The 26,837-nt window shown below is 33.2% G+C and overlaps 2 long non-coding RNA genes and 2 pseudogenes across 3 annotated transcripts; all 4 read right to left on the bottom strand.

Annotated features, from left to right (window-relative positions):
- Positions 1 to 267: 267 nt before the first annotated feature.
- On the bottom strand, positions 268 to 2,005 carry LOC139906870 (uncharacterized). The gene is made up of 2 exons (XR_011782972.1): positions 1,199 to 2,005; positions 268 to 1,145 (listed from the first exon to the last, which is right to left on the bottom strand). It is a non-coding gene; the product is annotated as an uncharacterized lncRNA (long non-coding RNA).
- Positions 2,006 to 3,029: 1,024 nt separating this feature from the next.
- Positions 3,030 to 5,537, bottom strand: LOC121127173 (uncharacterized). 2 transcript variants are annotated; one of them, XR_005867606.2, is made up of 2 exons: positions 5,113 to 5,537; positions 3,030 to 4,896 (listed from the first exon to the last, which is right to left on the bottom strand). It is a non-coding gene; the product is annotated as an uncharacterized lncRNA (long non-coding RNA). The 2 variants fall into 2 exon arrangements; XR_005867605.2 differs by having other exon boundaries at positions 5,382 to 5,537.
- Positions 5,538 to 13,036: 7,499 nt separating this feature from the next.
- Positions 13,037 to 15,115, bottom strand: LOC139906794 (cytochrome c oxidase subunit 1-like; annotated as a pseudogene).
- An 843-nt stretch (positions 15,116 to 15,958) lies between these two features.
- Positions 15,959 to 20,541, bottom strand: LOC139906793 (NADH-ubiquinone oxidoreductase chain 5-like; annotated as a pseudogene).
- Positions 20,542 to 26,837: the final 6,296 nt, after the last annotated feature.

Raw genomic sequence — 26,837 nt, 5'->3', positions numbered from 1 at the left:
ACATATGGTGTCATTGTTTAAAATACTGATGTGATTATCATCTGCCTGCTTTATTATGATTTTTGAGGGTATAACGAATGTATTTATTAGCAAAATGTTTAATGAAGATATACTACGTATAATTGACTTCGACGTTTTTTTATCCGTTACACTAGATTTGAAAACGTCACACTCCATGAAATTGTAATTCATTATGAACCTTATTCTCAGAATAATAGCTAATGAAACGACAAAGTAGAGTATTTGAAATATATTTGAAGCTCAAAGTTTAAAAAAGAAGGCTTTAATTAAATATAATCTACATACTAAAAAATAAACCATTAAACATTTAAGTTAAATATACAAAATTAAAATCATATAACTATTAATAATAATAAATTATAAATACAGAATATTGAAATAATAGATTGATCCAGATAATTTTTTCTTGTTTTAACATCGGAATTCAGTTAAATATGTCATAACTTTAGGTTGCAATACACAAGCGAGACGTGGAGTTTAATCAAAAAGATAATCACCCCTCTTCTTCATGTGGAAGTTGTTATATACAATTGTGCACAGGATAGATATATCTCTACCGATGAGATCTTACTAATTATTAATAATAAAGTAAATGTCAAAATCATAAAATTAGACAATAAATATACTAATAAAAAAATGTTATAAATAAATTCATTGTAAAGATTTAGAGCAAAAGCTAATTATGTAGTAATGTCCGGCGATATTACTCCCTATTAAGAGCATCAAAAAAAGATTTTTCCCTGTTATTTAGGTATGCTTATATAACAACATACTATTATCATGATGGATATACACAATTGTTAATTATAATGCAACACCCAAAGTAACTACCCTCGTTGTTGTGACCATTTAAACAGTTGTTTTTGCCTTTTATGAGTTTTCTGAACACCATTTCTTGGAGCCCATCAACCATAGCTAAGCCTTTAGTGATAAAAAAAGTAATATTTATTGAGTATGTAATATTGGAAAACCTAATTATCATACCCAAGTCTTTAAGTGAGGAAACTAGTCTCAGATAAACTAGTTGCGAACCATCCAAAGCTACTACCTCCGTTGTTGTGACCATTTAAGCAGTTGTTTTTGCTATTTAATGAGTTGTGTATCATAATTCTTGATATGTTTAGCTAAAATAGAATCATATTTTATGGTTAGATTTAAAAAAAAATTGAATACTTACTGTGAGATAGTACAAAATTCAGAGTTCCATTTCGATATTCGTAAATACTTTTTACTGATAACTTGATCATCATTTGGTGTGGATGACTCAAAACATTTTTATATGTATTTCTATATATGACATCAGTACCAACATCCTCCATTAATTTAATGATGGTTCCTCGGGAAGGGATATGTTTACCCTTGTATTTCTCCATAAATTTTTTGAACGTAGATGATTAGCAATGGATAAGGTTATATTACATGCAATAAACATCGTTGTGAGATCAAAGTTAAAGTCTGACTTGATGTATTCATCGTCAAATTGATTTTATAGATGAATATCCATACTCTTGTTATGAGATGAGGATAATGAGTGGCGTGTAATTCTAGACAGGGGATTAAAGGCACATTTATATCGACAAATCCGACAAACCATTTGTTTCTCATCCGGTAAGTATTTTCCAAATTCCTGGGCCTCCATTTTCATAAATCCAGACAGAAGGCGACGTCATTTTGGGGATTTTATTCAGTTCTCTATCGACTATCACCATCTCATATCATATTAATTTTGAATAATAAAGGCGGGAATGATAACGTTCATGATTGATAGAAGAAGATGTATATTATTTAATCAATGATGCCATAAGTAATTCTTCTTTTCTCCTCGCACGCTTTTCTATTCTTACCAAAATTATCACCCTTAGTTATGTCCTAATAATAATAGTTTATTTAGGGTTCGTTTTTTATTTTTCTGATCAGGCATTGATGCATTAATTACAATTCTACACTTTGTTGGAGCCCTATCAAGTTTAAGCACAGGACGACTACTAAGCACATAGATTGGGTGATTTGTATTTTGCAGAGATTCCGTAGGAATTTTCTCTGCATATCCATTTATAATAAAATCTTTATAAGCTTCATCTACTAAGGGTAGATGTTATTTTTTTAACTGTAGTTAGAACCTTTTTCCACATAGCATATGCTCTGTTAAAGTTATTCGTCATTTCTCTGCCTTTTGGATCTTTGTTTCTCCATGGCAGTTCGACGTACCAACACTTTTGAATTTCGCTATATATAGCTGTGTCTCGTATGTGTTCCTCTGCTTGGAACTCCATAGCTGACATTGACTTATGGTCAGGTTCATGTGCACTTATTCCCACATTTTCTCCTGACCAAAATTTATTAAAATCGAAACATTCATAATTATTCAAAGGAATTGAATCTATTTTATAATTATTAAGAACTGAGTCGTGAGAATACTTTATATTTAGTTTTCATATTGATTCCTGTTGCTCCTCTCATCACCCACCCTAATTTTGTTTTCTTTGCTGATGGAATCGATATCTCCGGAGAAACTCTTTGATTCGTTTCCATCAGTAGTGAATACACGGGTTCTCCTACAAGGAGATGAAATGGTCTATGTACTTTTATAGGATATCTTTCTGTAAATGTGATTCCTTTCAAGTCATTATGATTATTTGGGTTGATGAGTTAGGTTGCAACGGATCACCAATATCTTTAATAGTTGTTGCCCTTATTTTTTTTGACACAAACGTGCGATCAATACTCATTATATAGAATACTACTTCTGATTCTTTTAAAGTAATGTTTTGACCACTCGCTACATTCATATTTAAAATGATGGGATTACCATCAAGATTCAATTTTTCAGCAACTCCTCTTTGAATGAGTGTTGTATTTGAGCCAGAATCGAATAATGATCTTACTTTTTGAATTTTTTCATTGTATGGATTAATTATATAACATAAGACTGTACCAGATATACCTCTATATTTAATAGTATTAACACTATGAGTTTGATTAGAGGAAAAAGAATTAAACACAAGATCTTTAATATAATAATTTTTTGCTGTTATATTTCTTATTTATTATATATCTTTACATATAGTTAAGTTGTTATTTAAATTATCCTTAACATCTTGTCATTTTGTATTTCTTAACATATTCTCTTTTTTCCAATCAACCTATTTGTTTTTATTATTTGGTTTTCTTGTGCTTTTAGGATTCATCATAGATGTAATAGATTGGCTTATTTGTTCTCCCATTATTTTGGCTATTTTGGCAAAGTCATTTTCTTTACTTATTGCTTGTCTTTAGATGGCCTTAAATGGGATGTTTTTCCTATTCGTTGACCAAAGCTGCAAAGGATTAGTGCGAAATTTATTCTTAGGGCATGTCAACGGAGAATGGTTGGACTGATAAAACGATTCTTGACACCATCTACATTGAATTAACATGAGTGATCTTTGAATGAGGTTTTCAGACATCGGACGCAAATGCCTTTAGAGACACATAATTCCTTCAGTGTTAGGAAAGACATCCCTAAGGCTTTTAGGCATTTTGATGTTAAATGATCATAATTGCATAATAAACAAGTGTTTGCTTTTATTGATACACTAAATGTACTATTCGCTGTTGATGGAGAATCCGCCGCTTTTGAGTTCAGAATTCGTACTTTGTACAGCTTTAACTATGAACTGAAAGAGCTAAGATTTTCTACTCTCCCTGCAGTCCAAGCTTCCATACATTCCTCCGACTTATTCTTTCTTTCGAATTCATGGAGTTAATCTTGTTTACATTTGTATTTATGACCTTCCCAATATGCCTTCATTTTAGAGGGCATAGCCCCTAAGAACGCATGCATAAGTGTGAATTAATACATATCGATTTTTTGATTTATGAGGTCGTCTTTTAGTACTTGTAAGGCTTGGGAAGATTTTAAGATAGAATTGGCCATTGTAGCTTCATCTTGATTAGGATCTGTTGATTTTAAAAGGTATGAGTTTGCCAGTTTTATTGGGTACTAATACGATTCCGTGAGGCATTTCATGGCCTCACGGTATGCCGACGGAGAGCAAGATGCAAACACAGACACTAATGACAGCACTGGTTCTTCTACACATTCCTTTAATTTCTGGAATAGTATGGCTTCCACGAAACCCGGCATTTCTTTCATATCTATAACAAGATTTTCCCAGGCAGTTTTCCAATTGGAAAATTGTAGAAGGACATTTTCGTCTTCAGGATCTCCTTTGAACTTATTGATTAAGCTTCGTACATTGATTTGCACAATGCTCTTTTTATGAGAGATAAATGTTACAGTAGAATTTGCGCTTTCTTCTATTGATTTTTGTTGCAATTTGTTTTCCATTCCCGGCCTTTTTGATATTTCAAACTCAATTTTGGAAATTAATGAATCAATTCCTTCATTGAATTCAAAATAATTTTGAGATAGCGGATCTTCTAATGGTTTATACCACTGAATTGTTGCTTCCAGGAACGAAGTTTTCTAATTTTCTTGAAAGAGAAGACTCCTATTTAGAGATTAGCTTCTTAGTCAATCTAGCTTCGACTTCAGCGCTGATGTCTTCATTATTCTTTAAGAGGAGTTTCTTCAGAGTACGTTGTAACTGAAGAATAAATTGTTTCCCCATTTGTAAATCTTGAGTGAAGATTTTTCCTGTACGCCATCGCTGAGCTATCTTAGTCTTGGCTAGAGCAATTTCTGCTTTGATTTTGGTCTCTCTTATCTCTTTTTCTTCTTGTGGATTATTTTCCAAGAAATGCTCTTTCCACAATGAGTGAAGGGATTCGAGTTCTTTAAGGATCACAATCTTCTCTTCCGGTAATTCCGGATTATTGATAAGTTTCTGCATGATAGGAGTTGAATGGATATTCTCTTCCTCCATACTTTTACTAAAGAAATTAAATATTTTATTAGTTAATGATCAAGATCAGTAACTGTCACAATCATCAATTTTATTTTATTCCTATATCCGCCAAACTTGAGGTTTAAGTGCTTTTTATTTGCACTAAGAGTATGGAGATTTTATCAGGAATAATCAATAATTGTGACTTGCTATTTTATTGTAAGAATTCTTTTAGGAGAAGGATCTCACAGCCATGACACACCTATGAGGTGAGCCGAAACCGCGTGCTTTTCGTAAAACAACACGAATCCTCCACAAGATTTTCCGATGATTATTCTCAAAAGATTATGGGTGTGTCTCACTATTTTTATGCAAGAATTCTTTAGGAGAAGGATTTCACAGCCAGGATATACCTATGAGGTGAGCCGAAACCGTGTGTGTTTCGTAAAACAGTACGAAGATTATCCAATGAGTTTTCTCGAAGGACCACACAATTATAAAAATAATATAAGAAAAAATTCCTTGAGTTACCTGAGAAGCTTTATAAATATGGTTCAAAGTTGTTCGAAGGCCCATATGAAGATTTTAGGCCTCTCTCAAATATCTCAAAGATTAATAATAAGTGGACTGTAATAACATACTAATATAATATATAACACGGAATAATAACAACGGACGTGTGTATAGTTGAAGATGTTTATTTCAAGTGCTCAACATAATAATAAGGGGAAACGCAGTTTCCCTTCAAAAGCATGTATGTAAAAACCCCTCCTACGTGAGGAAGCGGAAACAAAGGGAAAAACCTCCACGCGAAGTGAGGAGATCCACCTCTAAGAAGAACAATAAAAAAAACCTGCTCTTTTGTTGGCGGGAAAACTATGTGCATGAATCATTCATATTCTTGATCCTATGCATGATTAGATATGTGATGGATCCAGATTCCGACAGCCTTAAACAAGAATAGTTCAACACCAAAAATAACGAAATTCAATTAAAATAACTATTATTATAATAGAATTATTTAAATGATTTGGAGAAATTTGTTCAATAAAATATAATTTGGCCTACTACTATTATTGTTTTCTTTTTGAGTTATTTTATGTAAATAATACAACTTGACTACATAAGATTTTGGCCCAAACATGCAAGAGGAAAAAATATCGCTCCCTCCATATAAATAGCGTACTCCTTGAATAATCCTGGGAGAAGGACTCCTGTAAGCAGGACAAGAAACTGCGTTCATGCATTTCCAATATGGGTCTTTGCTTATTCTATATCATATATGAAATGTCTCTCTTAAAGTGTTTTGCTACAAAATAAAGAGTTTTAAAAGAGTTTTACTAGGGAAAATTATCAAAATAATATAAATGAGGCTATATATTTCTAATAGAAGGGGTATTTATTAGTACTTTAATCAAAATAAACATTAAAAACATATAAAAAAGAAAAGACATCATCAAAAAGTAAAAAGTTGGTCCAAGTCTACAAGTCAGAAGATTTTGTTTGCAATTTAGCTTTTTTTTTCAATTAGCTTCTGAATTCATAGCTACCATTTTCTTTTTTGTTTAAAATCGGATGTCATCATTCAGTTTACCACTTGAATTTTTACCCATGACATTAAACAAAGCGAATGAAATTCTTTGAGAAAAGCTCAATAAGAGTGTCCTTCCTCTCACTTTACTCCCATAACGATGATCATTTTCATAGTTTAAACTGTCTTGCATCTTGTCAATGAATGTGGCAACAAATGAAGCACTAGGATTTGGTTTGCCAAGTCTTTCTCTTCAGGAGTAGCTGTGATGTAAAAGAACATGTAGTGAGCATAAAGACAGGTGAGGTAAGGTCGAACGGAGTCGAGACCCCCCTTACTCATTATGTCGATGATCTCTTTCACGTCTACATGCTGATTGCTTGGGCTATCGAAGGTTATTGAGTCCGGAGGTCTGTCTCTGATGACCATTAACTCTTGGCACGATGTACAGCTCATATTCTTTTTCAAAGAAAAACCAATATACCAGGCAACAAAGTAAAGAGTGGTCATCTGTTTGCCAGTTAGTCAAAATGAGCTCAGCTTTTACCAGGTCTTCATCCAGCAGAGCTTTAATTTCTGAAGTAGGCGTACCTGAAAATTTAAAAAAGTAAAATATTGTAATGATATTATCATATTTAAAAAATAAATAATACCTAAATAAAGAAGCTTACTATTAACAAATATCTTATTTATCTGAGAATTTAACAAGACTCAGAATACGAATCTTTTTTCTCTGCTTCCAGGATCTATCTCATGCTGATGTAGTAGATATCTCCACTTAGTTGTCTGTACCAGCCGAACCTTCTTTTGATGGGATCAGTCTGGAACATGCCAAGGAGTACATAAGAGAAGTCTTCATCTAGGGGAAGATACTTTGCCAGATCTGCGGTGGCAAGGAACGTCAGCTTTGTTGCAAGGAAGGTTTCTGCTGTGAGGCCAGGTGCTTTACTGTTTTGGCACTCGATGAGAAAGTCGACCAAATCTCTCAAGAAAGAGAGGCCACGTAGTTCTTCTCAGACATTGGTTCCCGAAGCTCATCTCTCTTTTCGTAGCCAACTCCAGGTGTCTTGACGTTTAGGATATTCCACATAGTTCGTACAAACTCTACAAATTCAGTGGTGTCTTTAAACTCCGGTCTGTTGTCTTCTTTGGAGTAGTACTTAAGTGCTCCAATTGATGATTCGTAAAACACAGCATTAGGAGTTGAGAGGTAGTTGGGACTTTGGCCATAGGAATGTACTACATCTGGTTTGAAGTACCTGTAAAATAAGGGTAGTTATTAGCATACGCATCCAAAGTGAGCTGCTGTCTTACCTCTTCTTTAGAGCCTAGCTATGGGTATGACTTCTTTTAGACTCACAGATGAGATCAGAGTCGCTGAAATATAGGGAACACAGCTTTGTACTTTTGGATGGTGCCTAATATATTTTCTTCAGATATGTTTCTCTTGGAATGGCTCTCAACCATGCGATATTAAGTCTGGGGTTTCTCTCTTAGTTTGTCCACAGATGGATCGTAACATCTGACTGTTGTGGTTCGTTGTCATAGCCCGTTCTACACCCTAGAGCACACCACTTAGTGGACATGATTGGAATTGCAAAACACAATAAAGATGGCGCCCACAATGTAACTAATAATTATTAGTTATTACTTATAGTGATTGGTAGGATAATAATTGATAAGGAATAACTAAAGTTCATAATTCTGTAGAGAAAAACGCGTGCAGGGAGAATGGGGAGAAAGACTTATGGTATCATTGTTTAAAATACTGATGTTATTATATACAACCTGTTTAATTATGATTTTTGAGGGTATACCAAAAGTATGTATTGGCAAAATGTTTAATGAAGATATATTACGTGTAATTGACTTAGACGTTTTTTATCTGTTACAGTAGATTTGAAAACGTCACAGTCCATGAAATTGTAATTTGTTGTGATATATATTCTCAGAATAATATATAATGAAACAAAAAAGGAGAGTATTTCGAAATATATTTGAAGTTCCATGTTTATAAAGATTGTTTAAATTAACTATAATCTACATGCTAAAAAATAAACAATCATACATTTATGAAAAATAAACAAAATTAAACAATTGTAATCATATAACTAATAATAACAATAACTTATAAATACTGAATATTGAAATAATAGATTGATCCAAATAATATTTTCTTGTTCTGACATGAATTCAGTTAAATATGTCATAACTTTAATTTGCTACACACAAGTCAGACGTGGAGTTTCATTAAAAAGATCATCAACCTTATTTCTGAATGTGGAAGTTGCTATATACAATTGCGCACAGGATAGATATATCTCTACCGATGAGAGCTAAATAATTATCAATAATAAAGTAAATGTCAAAATCAAAAAATTAGACAATAAATGTACTAATAAAAAAAATGTTAAAATTAAATACATCGTAAAGATTTATAGCAAAAGCTAATTATGTAGTGATGCCCGGCGATGTTACTCCTTATTAAGAGCATCAAAAAATATTTTTTCCCAGTTACTTATGCTTGTATAACAACATACTATTACCATGAAGGATCCGCAGAATTACTAATTATAATGCTACACCCAATGTTCTTGTGACCATTTAATCAGTTGTTTTTGCCTTTTATGAGTTTTCTGAACCCCATTTCTTGGGGCTTATCAACCATAGCTTATCCTTAAGTAATAAAAAAGTAATATTTATTGACTGTCTAATATTGGAAAACCTAATGATCATACTCAAGTCTTTAAGTGAAGAAACTAATGTCAAACACCCTAGTTGCGAATTATCCAAAGCTACTCCTCCCATTGTTGTAACCATTTAAGTACTTTGTTTTTGCCATTTAACGAGTTGTGTATCATAATTCTTGATAATTTTAGCTAAAAATTATCTTAATATCACAATTTACAATGGGGTATTTCTATAAATGACATCATTACCAACATCCTCCATTAATGTATGATTGTTCTTCGGGAACGGAAGAATTTCTCCATAAATTTTTGAACGTAGGATGATTAGCAATGGATAAGGTGATATTACATGCAATTAGCATCTTTGCGAGATCAAAGTTAAAGTCTGACTTGATGTATTCATCGTTAACTTGGTTTTATAGATGAATATTTATACTTTTGTTATGAGATGAGGATAATGAGTGGTGTGTAATTCTAGAAAGGGGACTAAAGGCACATTTATATCGATAAATCCGACAAGCCATCAGTTTCTCATCCGGTAAGTATTTTCCAAATTCCTGGGCCTCCATTTTCAGAAGTCAAGACAGAAGGCTACATTATTTTAGGCATTTTATTCAGTTGATAAGCCCCAAGAAATTGTGTTCAGAAAACTCATAAAAGGCAAAAACAACTGATTAAATGGTCACAACAACGGGGGTAGTTACATTGGGTGTAGCATTATAATTAGCAATTTTGCGTATCCTTCATGATAATGGTATGTTGTTATACAAGCATAAATAATGGGGGGGAAATCTTTTTTGATGCCCTTAATAAGAAATAATATCGCCGGACATTAGTGCATAATTAGCATTACATGTTAAGATTTACGATATAAATTGTTTACGAATTCTTAGAATAATTCAATTTTTTTCTGCTACCCCAACACCTGAATCAATATAAAGAAAAACACAATATATCTTTGTAATGATGACTTTATATTTATCAATATATTACATAGAAACTCTAGTGTACTGCGAACACTACCAAAAAACGGAAGTAACGGACCGGTGCAAAGGCAATAAAAATACCTTTGGATTGGGGGTACAATCATACACTAAATATATATTCTGTTTTTGAGGACTGAAGCGAATGGAGAGGCCCTGTCTGACGAATCTATCTTAGAAATGGTACCACGCTTCTCCATCTCTCGGATCTATGCAGCGACCTTTTCACAGAGTGCAAGTTGCACTGAAATCTTTTTTTTTTTTTTTTTAAACACAACATAAAAGGACTAGGGATTACCCCAATAATTGCTTTACACATAACCCCTAAAACAACTATTCATTTTAAAAAAAAATCTTCAACAGAAATTGAATAGCTATTTCCATAACTATTACTTTGCTACGACTTATATTGTAAGAGAGTGAATGACAGTTTGAACTAATTACTAAGATATTCAGCACTTTTTAGCTTGCTATTAAATACTTTATTTCATAATACAATGCAACCTATAAATATTAATTATATAAAATATTACTTGACTAAAAAAATTTTGAAATAAGATTAGACAGCCATACTTTAAAAAAATTAAAATGTAAAGAGTAAATTCTATTAAACGGGTTTCCCTAATTTGACAGATAATTCTGCCATTTGAGTTTAGTTTTCTATTCAGTACTACTAAAAAACTTACCTTTATTACTAGGGGACTAATCCGATTCACTTAGTCAGTTCCATCTAAATTTGCTAATATTTTTTTAATTTGATCCTATGAAATATTAGTTTAAGAAATTCAAATACCTATCTTTCTAAAAGTATAACCAATAATTCTTTCTTATTCGGAACTTAAAAATCTCTTTTCCTCTTTTTATTTAGTAAGTCTATATACTGCGAATACGCTCTCATTACATGTAGATTAGAATTTGACATAGGATATTATTCTCAATAAGTAACTTAGCCAGCCTAAGCTTTCCCCCACTGTAAGTAGGATTTTGTAATTAATTAAACCTTAACTCCAATTTAATAAATTATTTTTGAAGGGGCTGAGAGATTGCATTAGCTTTAAGCGCAAAGTATGGGTCACCCCTTTCAAAAGATAGGGTGCCCGAAATATAGAGGCTATTTTGATAGAATAGTTATGTGAGCCTGCCTCTATTAATAATTACCTTCTGTATTATAAGGACTCTTGCCTACTGCATTATGGTTAAACAATAACTGTTAATAAGAATACTCCCGAGTAAAAATATCTATTTTCTCTGTAAGACTACGTAGAAAACTAAGCTACATAGTAAAAATAAACACGATATATGGTACATTTTAAAATCTGGTTACTCTTTTTTAAATATAATATTTATAAAAGAGTTTTTAAATAGCATATTTGGCTTATGCTAAGTATCAACCAGTAGTCACCTTCTTATAGAATATTTCAGGGATGATAATACCTCCTATTATAACAAATCGCTATTGACTTACTTTATTTATTAAGCTTCTCTTCTTATTTGAGATTTTAACTTTAAGCTTTATAACCTGTTTACATTAGTAAATATAATTTTACACCCTCTATTCTAAATAAATTGTATTTATTTTATATTTAATACAAAATAAATAACTTGAGATTTTCCAAACTGTTTAACAAAGACATAGTAGAATTTAATTATATGTGTCTGCCAAATGAATAATTTTTTATGGCTTTAAAGTAGCGCAATAATAAAGTTTATTAATTGTAAACCTGTATGAAGCTAGTATTAGTTAATAATGTTTAATTTTGTAAGTTTAACCTTAGCTACTAGTAAAAACGCTAATATGAACCCTAAAGACAATAAGACCCTAAGACCTTTACCACGTTTGGCTGATATAGACCATTTAACATAATAAAGAGTTATCAATAACTATAAACCAATTATTTTGCTGTTTATAGGTACCTTAGGGATAAAAGCGCTAAATATCTTTAGAGCCCCTATTTAATGAGTATTAGTGACCTCGATGTTGAATTAAGTAATCTAGGGCTGCAGAATGTCCTATTTTAAGTCTGTTCGACTTGTTGTACTTACATGATTTCATTAAGATTGATCTAAGTCAGATTGGTTTCTATCTCAGGACCTTTATTTACTTATTAGTACGAAATGCAAATAACTAATTTTAAAGATTTTTTTAAATAAACGGTTAGGCTAAGGCTAACTGAGGACGAGAATTTTACGAATGATTATGAGGGGGATACGTGTGCTTAAACTCATTAGATCTACCCCTATCAAATAAGACCAACACAGGACGCAATCTTACTAAAGACTCTCACACTATCCCTTCGAACCCTACTACAGAGAATAAAGTCAAGTAGGAACCAGAACTCGCTACCTGGTTTCACAAATAATAAAAATCTGGGTAATCCCTATACTGTCGAGGTATACTGGTCAACTCTAGAAAGTGTATAGGGAAAAAATTAAGATTTACACCAATAAATATTAAGATGAACTGAGCCTTTTTATTTTTAAGTTTATCCTAAGCCCCGTAAGTAGAGGGTAACAGTGAGTATATCCCGCTATTAAAGCAAATACTGGTCCTATTCTGAGCACATAATGAAAGTGAGAAACTAGGTATTAAGTGTCGTGTAAAGTTATATCTAAAGCGGAATTAGCTAGCACAATACCCCCCTACAGTAAATAAAAATAGGAACCCCACTACACAATAGATGGAAGGAGTATAAATAATTTTTCTCCCATATAAGGTACCTAACAACCTAAATACATTAATACCTGTAGGGATGGCAATCACTATAGTGGCTGCTGTAAAATAAGCCCGAGTATCCGAGTCTAAACCTATATTAAATATGTGGGTGCTCAAACAATGAACCCTAATACCCCAATTGAAACTATTGCATGAATTATACCTAGAGAGCCAAAGACCTCGTCTTTACTCCTTTCTTGTGTAATGATCTGAGAGATTAATCCAAACCCAGGGAGAATCAAAATATACACTTCTGGGTGTCCGAAAAATCAAAATAAGTGCTGGTATTGAATAGGACCCCCCTCTAGGAAAAAAAAAAAAGTTGTATTTAAGTGTCGATCGGTTGAAAGTATAGCAATAGCTCCAGCCAATACGGACAAGGATAGTAATAATAGTACAGCAGTAATTAAGACGGACCAAGGGAATATTGGTATCTGATACCTAGGCATCGTAAGTTGGTGATGGTACTAAAAAAGTTTACTGCCCCTAATAATGAAGAAACTCCAGCTAAGTGGAGAGAAAAAATCGCGAAATCAACAGAAGCACCTGAATGAAAGATACCCGGAAAATAGGGGGGGGGGTATACTGTTCAACCTGTCCCTGCTCCACTTTCTACTAACGTCCTTATTAATAGTAAACTCAATGAAGGTATCAAAAACCAAAATCTTATGTTGATAAGGCGAGTGAAAGCTATGTCGGGAGCTGCAATATTAGAGGGACCAGCCAATTACCAAACCCTCCAATTAATACGGGTACTACTATGAAAAAAAATTATGATAAAAGCATGAGCAGTCGCAATAACATTATAAACCTAAGAGTCTCCCAGGTACACCCCAGGCTGGGATAGCTCAAGCCAAATAATAATTCTTATCCCTAAGCCCACTAACCCTGACCAGAATCCTCTTAATAAGTATAAAGTTCCAATATCTTTATGGTAACAAGCTTATAATCACATTTTTATAGTTGACAATTAAACTCTTATTTTTATCAACATAACTCTTCTTCCCCCGAGTAAAGCTCCAGGTAAAAGAAACTTCCAACACAAACTTATTAGCCAGACATATCGGTGCCCAGGGTAGGTCACTTGCCTTCAAACAAAAAAAAACAAAAACACCCCAAACTTCTGATTACATAAAACAAAAAACTATCTCTTTTTGATAAAAATAGTCTAAATAAACTCCTCAATAAGAGAATAGAGGTATATTCAGATATAAAGATTAAGGCAAACCCCCTCTCCCCATATGTTGTATGAAACCCAAACACTAACTCTCTCTGCCCCTCAGAGAAATTGAAGTAGTTCGATTAGTCTCGGCTAAGCCGGCTAAAAATCAAAGGTAGGTAATTAGAGGGCTTAAAAAATAAATATAAAAATACCTCCTAAATAGAATGCTACCAACTAATGTTAACCTCCCTCTTAGCCCTATGCATACAAAAATCAGAATGGTAAAAACTACTTTATATGAGATTACTAATACAGGAACCCTAATTACTAAAAATCTACAAAACTTTAACAACAATGCACCCTATGCTTATTCTTCCCTCAATAATTTTAATCACCTAGCACAGTCATCAACTCTAACTATTTCTAATAAAATTGGTATAAACCTGTAATGAGACCCACAGATTTCTGAACATTGTCCAAAGTATAGACCAGCCCGGAATCTGTATATAGATAAAGTGTTGATGCGCCCCGGGACAGCATCTATTTAATCCCCAAGACTAGGGATCACTCAATCATGCAGAACATCTTTAGAGGAAACTATTAACTGAAGTAAACTCTTAATTAGCAAAGTTAAAGCCACATCTCTTTCTAATAGGCGTATTTGACAAAATCTTGTATCTTTTCTAGGCACTATAAAACAATCTAAAACCAGTCCCTCAGCAGGAGGTATCTCGTAACTTCAGTCCACTGATATCCATTTACTTTAACCCCTAAATCAAAGTTTGTTACGTCATCATATATGTAGAGTAAAGATAAAGAGTGCATAGCAACCCCAAATAAAACTAAGCCAGGCAAAGCTGTCCAAATTCCCTCTAACCTCTCCCCATCAATTAACCCCCCAACATAACGACCCTCTACAAACACTTCCCCTAATATTCCCCCTACAAAAACTAGGATTAGCCCAAACAGACTATGATAACATCGTGGAATAGAATAAACTCTTCCATAACCGGAGAAGACGCGTCTTGAAAACTAAACTGGGACCAAGTAGGTATATGTTTCGGGCGAACGCTTTACCCACCCCACAAATGGGCATTTTATATAAATTACCTAAACAAGTTAACCCTATAGGAATAGAGAATTTGTAATTTCCAATTTTATTAACTAAAAGCTCGAACAAGGTCATGAAAGAATTAGAAATTGTCTCCTCTAAGCTTTAAAGAGAAGGAACCCTATAAATAGATTATGAGTCTATCAGCTTTATTAGCTTACCTCGTTATAAATAATATAATTTTATTATTCTAATACCAATTCTTCCGACACATAAGCAAAAAAATTACATTTCAATACACCACTTCTTGAAGAATTACCCCTTGAGAATATATAGTATAAGACCTAAGAAGAATAATATCAATATTATTTCGTAATAACTTAAGTTACCCCTGTTTTATCAATACTTCCTTGCCTCTAGACTATAGTACTTATCATAATACACACTTAAAAAAAGAATTGTCCAATTTCACTGTCTTACTCACCAGCCCCTTTATTAAAGTATTCGGAATCACTTGCCTAATGCCTCCCAGGTATCCTAGTTTGGTCAAAAACTTATTTTTCATCCTTACAACCATGAAAACCACCCCCAGTCCCACAGTATATAGAATTATAAAAAGAACAAGTATTTTTACTATATAAAACTCAAAACTCCCCCCTAAAACAGAAAAAAAATATAGCATAAGTATTCTCAATACATAAAATTGAGATCCTCTCCCCCAATTTAACAAGCTCGAAGCAACATCTTCTTTATTTACTATTAAAAATAACCGGATACTGTGCATTAAGGAACCTAAGCAACCACATAACATAAATCTTAGCCTAAGAAGTGCTCTATTAAACTGCAAACACATCTCCATAAATAAATCTTTTCTAAAAAAAGCCAGTCTAGTAAGGTAGTCCACAAAGGCTTATTATTGACACTCCCCCAAAATACCCGAGCCACATGCTCTTGGGACCTCAGCAAGTTAATTTTGAATCAATCTTGGCAACCAAAAGAGCTATGAATTCAATACCCGACCACTAAGAATAGCAACGCTTTGAAAAAAACATGAAAAATTAGGTGGCTGAAAGCCGACTCAACACAACCAAATCTTAAAAACCTTACCATAATCCTTAAATGGCTTAGAGTAGAAAAAACCATAAATTTTTTTATATCCTGCTCAAATATTGGCACTAAAGTCACCAACCTTCTTGTCGAGACTCTTACCAAACACCCTTAATCTTAATACAAGTATTAACCTGTCATAGAATCGAATTACTAAATTGCCTCCCCCAGTCACCAAAGTCGAAGAGTGAACTAGGGAGGAAACAGGATTGGCAGCTGCTATTGCCGCAGGCAGCCAAGCTCTGAAAGGTAATTGGGCTCTTTTTGTGGAAGACATAAATAATAGTAAAGCACTTATTCTCCAAGAAACTCTTATGAACCTAATAATTGAGTGTCTTGAATTAATTATACTATAGATTACTAAAAGCAACCCCACATTCCCTAATCGGTTTAGTATAGGGGTATTCAAAGAATTCCTATTGTTATAGTAACAAACTAAAAAATAAGACCTTAAACCTAAACCATATCAACCTAAAATTAATTGTACCACATTCCTTCTATATAATAAAAGTGGTATACTTAAAATAAATAATCTCACAAGAACTATAAAATGGTTGAAGTACTTTTCCTCCTCTATGTACCTTAATGAGTATACATAAACTGAGCCCCTAATTATTATTAGTGTCCCCCTAAAAGCAATAGAGTAGAAATCTCCCAAACCTCTAACCTGTAAACCTAAGTTAGAAACTGTATCCTTTAACGTCAATACTAGTATAACAGACTCTTTTAGCATTTCGAAGGACAGAAGAAACATAAATAACCCTCCCCCAATCAAAACCTTCCTAGAATTATTCACAAGCCTCGAAAATTTTTACTAAAAATTTGTATTTTACATTTAATCCCACCACTCTAAACTTTTTATTAGCCACTCTTATAGTAGACCTAGGCCCATAATTAGAAGGAATAGAGTACAACCTCAATACCTCTCTAGGCTACTTCCTGCCTCATCAACTCTAAAGGAAGGGAATAAAATTACCTACTCTATGTCAAAAACTAAGAATACTAAGGAAGTTATGAAGAAGTGTAAAGAAATATCTTTAGATAATTAGCGTTAGGGTTAAATCCACACTCAAAGGGCCTCAACTTATTCAGGTTTATTTCACCCCTGCGCCTTAACCCGTAACCTAACCCCATAATTAGTAAAGAAAGAATTGACCTTAAAACAATAACTCATAGAAATAAGAAAAAGTTTACTAGGTGAAACCTCTTTTACATCTTCGGTGTAACACTCTATATGTATAAGTTATAATAATCAAAAACTAAAGAGTATTTATTGTCAGTTTTGAAAACTAATAACTTTCTTAACTTAAGTTTCCCAGACTAAAAGAACTTTCTGTTTTTTAGCTTGACAAACTAATATTTTATATAAATTATAAATCTATCAGAGAAGTAAAATTTTTCTTTAACTTTCAAAGTTAATATTTTTTATAAACTACCCTAATAATAGACTTCCTTTACTAAACAATAAACACCATGGGAAAAAAATAATCAAACGAAATCCACAAAGTGTCAATACCAAGCTGCAACTTCGAACCCAAAGTGATGCTTATCTCCAAAATGGTCTAATACTATTCGTAAGTAGCAAACTTCCAAGAAAGGAGTCCCCACTAATACGTGTAAACAATGGAACCCTGTTAATAAAAAAAAGTGGAACCATACACTCTATCCCTAATCCTAAACCTTGCTTCAAAATATTCTACACCTTGAAAACAAGTAAAATAACCCACTAATAACACAGTGATCAGTGATTAGTAAACTTAGCGCGGTGCCTTGGTGATCCCCTCTCACCAGTCGGTGTTGCCTCCAAGTAACCCTTGCTCCGGACCTCAATAAAATGATAGTATTCAACAGAGGAATTTCTCAAGCCCTTAGGCCTATTACGCCTTGAGGAAGTCACTCCCCCTAATTTCTACTCTTGGTACGAGCATCCTGTGAAAATACCCCAAAAAATAAACTAAAGGAAAATAATACTTCCGATCTCATAAATAAAATCATTCCTCACCTAAGCCCAATTTGAACTACTTTTGAATGAAGTCCCTGATAGGTCCCCTCAACGGACACGTCCAACCATCACTGAATTATAACAATTAATAAAAAAATAGAGAAGTTAAAATTAAAACTCTGTCTCTATTTAAGAATAGGCCCAATAGGCCTACACCCACAAATCCCCCCGCAAAAGACCTTATTAAGGGCCACGGAGACGCATCTACTAAGTAAAAAGGGTGGCAGGCGACATTAGACAAATAGCTTAGAAGAAACTCCACTGATTATTTTCAAAATAATCTTTTAAAGCTATATAGTACTAATACTCCTCTAGCTATTATTAATCCTTGGAGTAGTAGCAAAATATTTTAATCCCCCCTCCTCGCTTGAGGGAAGATCCGTCCTCCTATTAACTTATAATGTAAAAGGAGGTTGAAATAAACATAAAACATAAATAACCTGAGGGAAATCACCCCACAGCAGTATAGTACCCTTTAATTATGGCCTAACAAGAACCTAAACAGTCTATATTTCTAGATGAAACCTAGACTAGGAGGGAACCCCCCTAAAGACAAAAAAGCCAGTAGTCTTCCCCCTCTTAGACGCATCTGCTGCACGTAGTGCACCCCTAAATTCTTTAGGATTCTCAGCAAGGTAATAATAATAACCTATAGACAAAAAAACAAAAACAATTATTAATGAATAGGAGCTCCTCAATAAAACCAGTGAGCTTATTATTAAGTAAAGAAAAATAGAATATTAATTCTTTTAATACACTTTTGTGCAACCTTCCCAAGCACCTAATAGCTAGATTTCCTAAGATTAACCCCCTTCAATGCTGTACCTACCCCTCTTATATTTGTTATCTAGTATAAAGGCAGGACTTTTTGTAAATTTATTAATTATAATCAGCAATCCCACATCCTATTTACAACCAAATCTAAACTCCACAAATGAAAAGGAAACAAACCAACTTTAGTAAGTTCCCCACTAATATCAAAGGACCTAAATACCCAAAAAATTCCTCAAACTTGAAGTAAGGAACTAAACCCCCGAATTAAGAAGTACTTAATTACTCTTAACTCAGACCCTTTTTTTTCTCTCCAATCACAACATTACAATAAATAAAATCGTATTTAATTCTACTATTCCCCAAAAAATAAAAAACCTGCTTCTTATAAGCCGAACAAGCACACTCGTTATTAAACCCCTAGTTAAAATCAACTTATAATCAATAAACTCATAATTCTATACTTATTTTTTTTTCTTCTATCATCTTTTTTGCTTAAGACTCTTTTTACAGCCTCTAACAATTTCCCTCTCAACCTCCTCATCTCACTACTTCTTCTCATAGTATTTATTACCTTAATCCCTATTCATGACATCCCTTTTAACCTATCTTCATTCTTTCTCGTGGACAGGGGTAGGACACCTATCATTGCTATAACCATTCTTCTAATGATCTCCATAGAAACAGGAGCTTTAAGCACTTTCTATTCAAACTTGCTTTTTTTTATTCTCTTTTTTGACTTTTTTAGTCTCTGGGATTCTTGGTTTTTACGTTGCTTCTGAGCTAAATCTTGTACCAGTTTTTAAATTATTGTAGGATGGGGATATCAGCCTGAACAAATCTTTGCAAATAAGATAATAATTATATATACTCTAATAGGCTCCCATTGCTTCTTGCCATCAACTGCACATCTTCCCTTTCTTTACGAACCCTTTTTATAACATCTATAGCTTCTCTTCTGAAGTTAACAAACTTTTCCTTGCACTTGTGACTGCCCCTCGCATATGTAGAAGCCGCTCTCATAGGCTCAATAATTTTGGCAGGAGTATTCCTCAAGTTGGGGGGGTAAGGCCTCATTCGGTTTGTCTAAATAAACTCATTTTTTTTAACTACTTTTACTAAACTTTAACAGTGGTGGCAGCTCTAGCAATAATACTCTGTGTAACTCAAATTGATATTAAAGTTATTATCGCATACTCCTCAGTAGGCCACATGTCTATGGCTTCGGCTAGGATTTTCTAACTCTTGTCTTCAGTAACTTCGAGGGCCATGATTAACTTTGTTGCCCACTTTGTTGCCCACGGATTCACCACCTCTTAAATATTTCCAATCGCAGGTATTTTTTACTTTGCTTCGGGTAATCTTCACATTCTTGTAAATAAAGCCATAATTACAATTACACCTATGCTGATTATGATCTGGTTTTTAACTTGTCTACTTCACAAAGGAGGACCTCCTACTATGAATTTAATGTCCGAGATTCTTTCGACTGTCACTATGTCGGACTATTCTTTCCTTTAGCCCTTCCAGTCTCAATAGCCTTGATTTTGGGTATACTCTTAAATATAAAGCTGTTCTCGATTACTTTTCAAAGACCATCTAAAGAAAATAGCACTCAGCTGACCATCCCAACGTTTGGTCTTACTATCTCAAGACTATCTCACCTCTTAACTTTCGGCATGTTGATTATAGCTGCGCCTATAATAAATTTTTTAAAGAGGGCTGCGGTTTGTGCCACTAGCTCTATTAAAATTCATCCCAGAGAAACAAACACCCTAATACTGATTTCCTACGTAAGCCTAATACTCTCCCTCTAAACTTAAACGCTTATCCCTCAACCAATGTGTAACTAACCTTTAAATATATTACTCATGGGAGTACAATTAGTTTTAATTGGCCCCCTGATTACTCGTATGACCTAAGAACCTTAGCTCTGCAGGAGCCATTGGGCAGTAACGGAGCACCACACCCCCAACAAACTTATACTGGTTTCACACCTTGTCCCATCCACCTAACCGTAGATCCCCGGGATAGTCCTCCAACCCCGACGTGTAACACCCAGTAATGTTGATTTTACCAAAATCGGCGATTTTCGAAAAATCTTATCGTCTTCACCCTGCCCTACTTTACTGTTTATTGTCTTTATACTGTAAGATTTATTCTCCCAGAAAAATTATGAACCTGTAAGATATCACTCATTGGTAAAACAATTGATTTTTTAAAAATTAAATAAAAAAATCAATTGTAAAGTACCATAGAGCTTAATTAAATTTTACACTATCTGAACTTAAGCTTAATATTTAATATTGTTGAGATTAGCCCTGTATATAGCCGCCCACCAGCAAATACAATTAATTTAAATAAATAAGCTTCCTCTCCGATTACTTGAGTTAGCCCACAGAAGCTATTTAGGTCGCAAAGGGACATCATCCCCCCCCCCATACCGCCCCCAACTCCCTTATACTGGTTTTACACCTTGTCACATTCACATATCCGTAGACCCCCAGGATAGTCCTGTACCTCTGATGCGTAATTCATTCAGACCCCCAGTAATGTCAATTTTACCAAAATTGGTGCTTTTTGAAAAACTTTGTTGTCTTCACACTGCCACACCTTACTATTTATTGTCTTTATACTGTAAGATTTTCTCTCCCAGAAAAGTTATATACCTATAATATATTACTCATTGGCAATACTTTTTTACATTAGAAAACAAAATCAATTCAAAAGTACTTTAGAGGTTAGTTAGATTTTACTCTGTTTGGACTTAAGCTTAGTATTTAATATCTTAATGTTATTAAAGTTAGCCTCTTAAATATACTCTACTTAGGAAGTGTTGACCCCTAATGTGAGCAAATTTGCTGTAACATAAGTATCCCGTCCCTTGAGTTAGATTTTACTCTATCTGGACTTAAGCTTAATATTTTATATTTGTAGCCCTTATGCTATTTAAAGGCTGTGTACCCGGTAAATAGTAACCTAATACTAGCTGTAAGCCTGTTAACATTTAATGAATGTCTGATAGATATAATTTTTAATAGCTCATAAGTGTTCCTTATACAAAATTTCTAAAATTAACGCACTTTTTCTGCAAGAAAGATAATACTAATAGATTTTTATAAGCATATTTCCATCTATAACCCTCTCCTTACCCTCCCCACTCCAGCTAATATCACATCAGGGTGGAACTTTGCCTCCTTACTAGGGTTATGTCTTATTACTCAAATCTTAACTGGGATCTTCTTAGCGATGTACTATTCCAAAAAGGTCTACACTGCATTCTTGTCAGTAGACCACATTATACGGGACGTCAACTACGAATGAAAAATTCGAGCTATTCATTTGAATACAGCAAGACTATTTTTTATGTGCTTATATGCACACACGGGCCGGGGCTTTACTACTCCTCCTATAAGCTCTCTCCAGTTTCAACCGAAGTCTCCTTGATTTTAACCCTAATTATAGATAGAGCCTTTAAGCTACGTCCTCCTTTGGGGACAAATGCCCTTTTGGGGGGCCACAGTAGTTACTAACCTTTTTTCAGTTATCCCAGTTATTGGAGACGAAATTGTAATTTGACTATGAGGAGGGTTTAGGGTTGATAAGGCTAAATACTTGATGCTGTAGCCCAAATAATTATTTTAGCTAATCTCTTAAGTAAGATCTGATGTGACGGGGACGAGCATTATCTTGCAAGTGGATCACTGCTTGCGTATGTTTCATCGTACTTCCTTTGGAGTCGTCGAATATAATTTTATGTTTCCTTTTTAGAGTTTCCACACGGGATTCCGTAGAATCACCAGCCGTGTATGCATTGGTAGAATTGCTCAGCTTCATCAACCCGAAATCTAGGCAATCACGAAAACCAAGGATTGGCTGCCCAATAGGAGATACAATAAACTTATGAAGCACAGGATCAGAACCATTTAATGCAACCGACAACCTGATAGAGCCCAGAGTCATGACCTTTCCCCCACCAAAAACCTTTATTGGACCAGTATTCTTCATTACCTTTCACATATCAACCTGATGTTTTGGTAAGATATTCACGTTCTATCCAAGGTCGAGTAGCAGTTTAACTCTTCTCCCATTTATCTTCACGAAGGCATAGGCCCTATCCCCTACTCCATCATTCAACTGGAAAGAGATAGACAAACAAGACGGCGCAGATGACAGACATCATACTCTAAAATGGCCCATCTTCCCACACCGGGAACACTTCTTGCCAAACGCAGGGCATTTTGACTTCTGGAAGACATGGCTTCTTCCGCAAAACTTGCAGTTCCCTCTGTCCATCTTTGGATTAGCCTTTTTCGTGGACTATCTCTTTATGGAGTCACGGAGACCTTTTGGCCCCTTATACTCGGATGCCATTACGAATGAGGAGGGCTGCCGTACCCCCAGCTGTCCTGTCGTGCTTGAAGCACCATCTCCAGAGGCTTGAGCCCCATCATTGAAATCGAAGGACTCGGGATCACAGCCACAACTCTCGATGTACTCTCTCACCAATGCCACGAGTTCCACTTTTTTCTTACCCCTCAACTCGTCCTCACTTCCAAGTTCCATCTGGAACTTTTGCGTCTCAGCTACGCGAGCGTGAGCCTCGGTAGTAGTTATTCCATCCTCGTCGCCACTTGTAGTGTACTGGGAACAGTACCAACATACGGAAGTAACGGACCGGAGCAAAGGCAATAAGAAGATCTTTAGATTGGAGGTACAATCATACACTAAATATATATTCTGTAAGGAATTAATATTAAAAAGGATGTACATAGCCATAACTACTAAAAAGTATAAATATGTAAACTCTACTTAATAAAAAGGTACATTACTATCTATTTAAACCAAATCCCTACGTCATGAGATAAAAGTAAATAAAAGACAATACATAACAGAAACTCATACAAAATACAAAAATTACAACAATGTACTAACTTTTTTAATTTTTTTCTCTGATTCAATATTTTTTAGCTGTCTTCGTTTTTTCGAATGAACCTGAATATTCATATCTTTACTATAATTTTTTGAAAATGAATCAAACAATTTAGAAGGAACAAAATTCAAATAAGTTAAAAATTCATGCCCATAGGCAAACTTGTTGTAGACAATACATGTCACATGATCTTGAAACATCAGCATTTCTTTTAGACAACATATATAAATACATTTCTAGGATCCTTCATTAAAAAAAAATTTTTTATAGCATCACAAATAAATATACTTTATGAAATTATAGATATGAAATACAGTCAGAAACATAAAATCATTCCGTCTCACAAGTCCAACCCAATTAAGTTCATTTTAAAAAAGAATCAATAATATGATGGCTGCCCTTTTCATCACTTAAAATGTTAAGATGATTAGATGAGCTAAGCATATCCCCACAAAATTAATTTACTCTTAAAATAGGCTTTGAGGAGCCCTTTCTATTTCCTTAATATTTCAAAGCTTCAATAGTATAATCATAAGAGAACTTCAATCATATATTGATATACTGACTTGAGCTTGTTCAATAAGTTGAGGAAATAAGACTTGATGAGAGAGTTTATTTGTATTTTTTTATTCCTAGGCCCATTTCTTTTTGATAAATTTTGACAACATGGGGAAAATGAGCTTCCAAGTGTTCATCATATTTTCAAAAGATGGAAAAACTAAATGTTTCCTATTTATTAGGTTATTGTAGAAATTTTTGAAAATATGAATTGAATCAAATAAAAAAATATCTTTTCTTTTGAGATGGAGAACGGATTTTCAATATGGAATGGGGTAAAACCATTCCTAATTCGTTCTTTAAAAAATTAATGGTTGATCGAATGTCTATCAGTCCGGACTGATCTAAACCCGACGTCAGTAACAAATTAAAAAATTTTGAAAAAATTTCCGCCCGATAATTTAACTCTTTGAGCAGAATACACCTCGTCTATGATGATATAGAGACATTTCTGTCCTTAGCATCAAGCGAAGATATTTTACAACTCAAATAATCAGATATTGGGTTATCTATTCCTGCTTCCATTGATAAAATGGTGGTGAGCCTATTGATGAGTTTTTGGTAAAACGATTAAGCCAAACCTAATTATTTGTCGATATAAAGTCGGACTTGTTTTTTGCCATAGTACGGACATTCCTAGAATTAATAGAGAATATATCCTACCATACGGAGTTTTTGAATGAAGAAATAGCTGCTCTTGTATAAATTCAAGATGATTAACTTTTTTCCTTGAAGTTATCGAGGACATCTATGATATCCTCTAAAACAAAGAATTACTCCGTTTCTTCTTTATAACTACTCAAATAGGATTTTAAAAAATTCATATTTTGATCCTCAGATTCAAGTTTATGAGCAAGAGATCCTGACTTGACTTTGGTGCTTGAATTGACGAGACAGGAAGGAGATCAAATAAAAAAAATCTGCTTGTTATCTTGTAAAAAAACTAGAAAAATTAGTAAACTTAATTAATTCTAATCAATAAAATTTAGACAAATATAAAATACTTATTTATTAATTTTTATTGTTTTATTCTACAGAGGCAACAAAACAAATAATCTCGATGTTATATTACATAGAAGGTTGATTGTTCTCATAAATAAATTACTATTAACTTTTTGAAAAAATAATAATTCATAATTCAATGTGAAAAATAATTTTGAGAGGTATTCCAAAAACCAAAATAATATTTGAAAATGTGAAAGGAGCTATGAGAGCGCGTAATTCAAAATTAGAATTGATAGCCAAAATTAAAGGACTCAAGGAAAAGAGCGGACAAATGTATTAAATAATATGTAATTGTTTTCTATGATCAATTATTTTATTAATATTGAATACATACTAAAACAAAGTATTCCTTTCTTGGTGCAGTAAATATACAATTTTAGTGTAAGTGTATTTTAAGACCAAGTAGAAATTAAATCGATAAACGACAGATTAAAAAAAAAAAAATTTAAAATTAAATTATTACTGGATTAATTTTTTTTGATGAAAAAAAGAATAACATACTTTTAAATTTTATTTCGATGTTGATTTAAGTACACTTACTTTTTTCTTCAATTATAATCTATCAATAGATTAAATATTTGCATTGACTGTATTAATGAACATGTGTTAAGATTTATAGTTATCAAATTTTATATACAACAAAATTAAATGAACAGAATAAATGTACTATTAGTGCATGGGTACAAAGAAACCAAACCATATTTAAAATTGAAGAGAAATTTCCTATTATTTTTTGGACAGTAATGTAGACGGAGCGATTAAGTTGATAGCAAAACCATATTATTAAATTATTCAAACTTTGTCTTAGTTGATCCTCTCAATGCCATATAGATAACTTGTTAAAAGGAAAAACACCTAAAGAAAACAAACATATATTTTGGATTTCGAGTTAAATAGAAGTTGACCATTCAAAATTATAATTCGTCCAAATAAGTGCTTGATCGCTTCTGAAATGTATAATTTTAATTATTTAAAGAAGAACTTTGTTAAAAAGACAACAAATTCAAACTACTAAAATATATTAGTTTTTCTAAATAACTTGAAACGTTAAAAAATTTATTAATATAATACATATCACTTAAACCAATGTATCATAACCTTTACATGTTATAACGGCTCTTATTTATAAATACATGCACAAAAAAAAAATTAAATATTCTTTAAGTAATAACTTTCCAATGATAATTTTAATCTCTGTCCCCTACTCTAGAAAAATAATTTAGAAAGCGAGCATGAAATGATTCTCATGTTTGTTCTATATAAAGAAAACTACATAAGTCGAATATCTTTCTAGTATTCTTGGAACATTAAAAATTAGTTAATGAATCTTGGGAGTTATAGATTTTTCAGTAAAATGTATATGAAATAATATTCCAAAATAATGACACTAATGAGTTATTCTTGATATTTCTTCATTTGTGTACATTTTCTTTTGTGTTAGATGCTTGATACGATTAGAAAGATGTCCAAATATAATTTTG

This window comes from Lepeophtheirus salmonis, chromosome 12 (assembly GCF_016086655.4).
Source record: "Lepeophtheirus salmonis chromosome 12, UVic_Lsal_1.4, whole genome shotgun sequence".
Taxonomy (NCBI): Eukaryota; Metazoa; Arthropoda; class Copepoda; order Siphonostomatoida; family Caligidae; genus Lepeophtheirus; species Lepeophtheirus salmonis.
The sequence above is the reverse complement of the archived record's forward strand: the minus strand, read 5'-3'. Positions and strand labels throughout refer to the sequence as shown.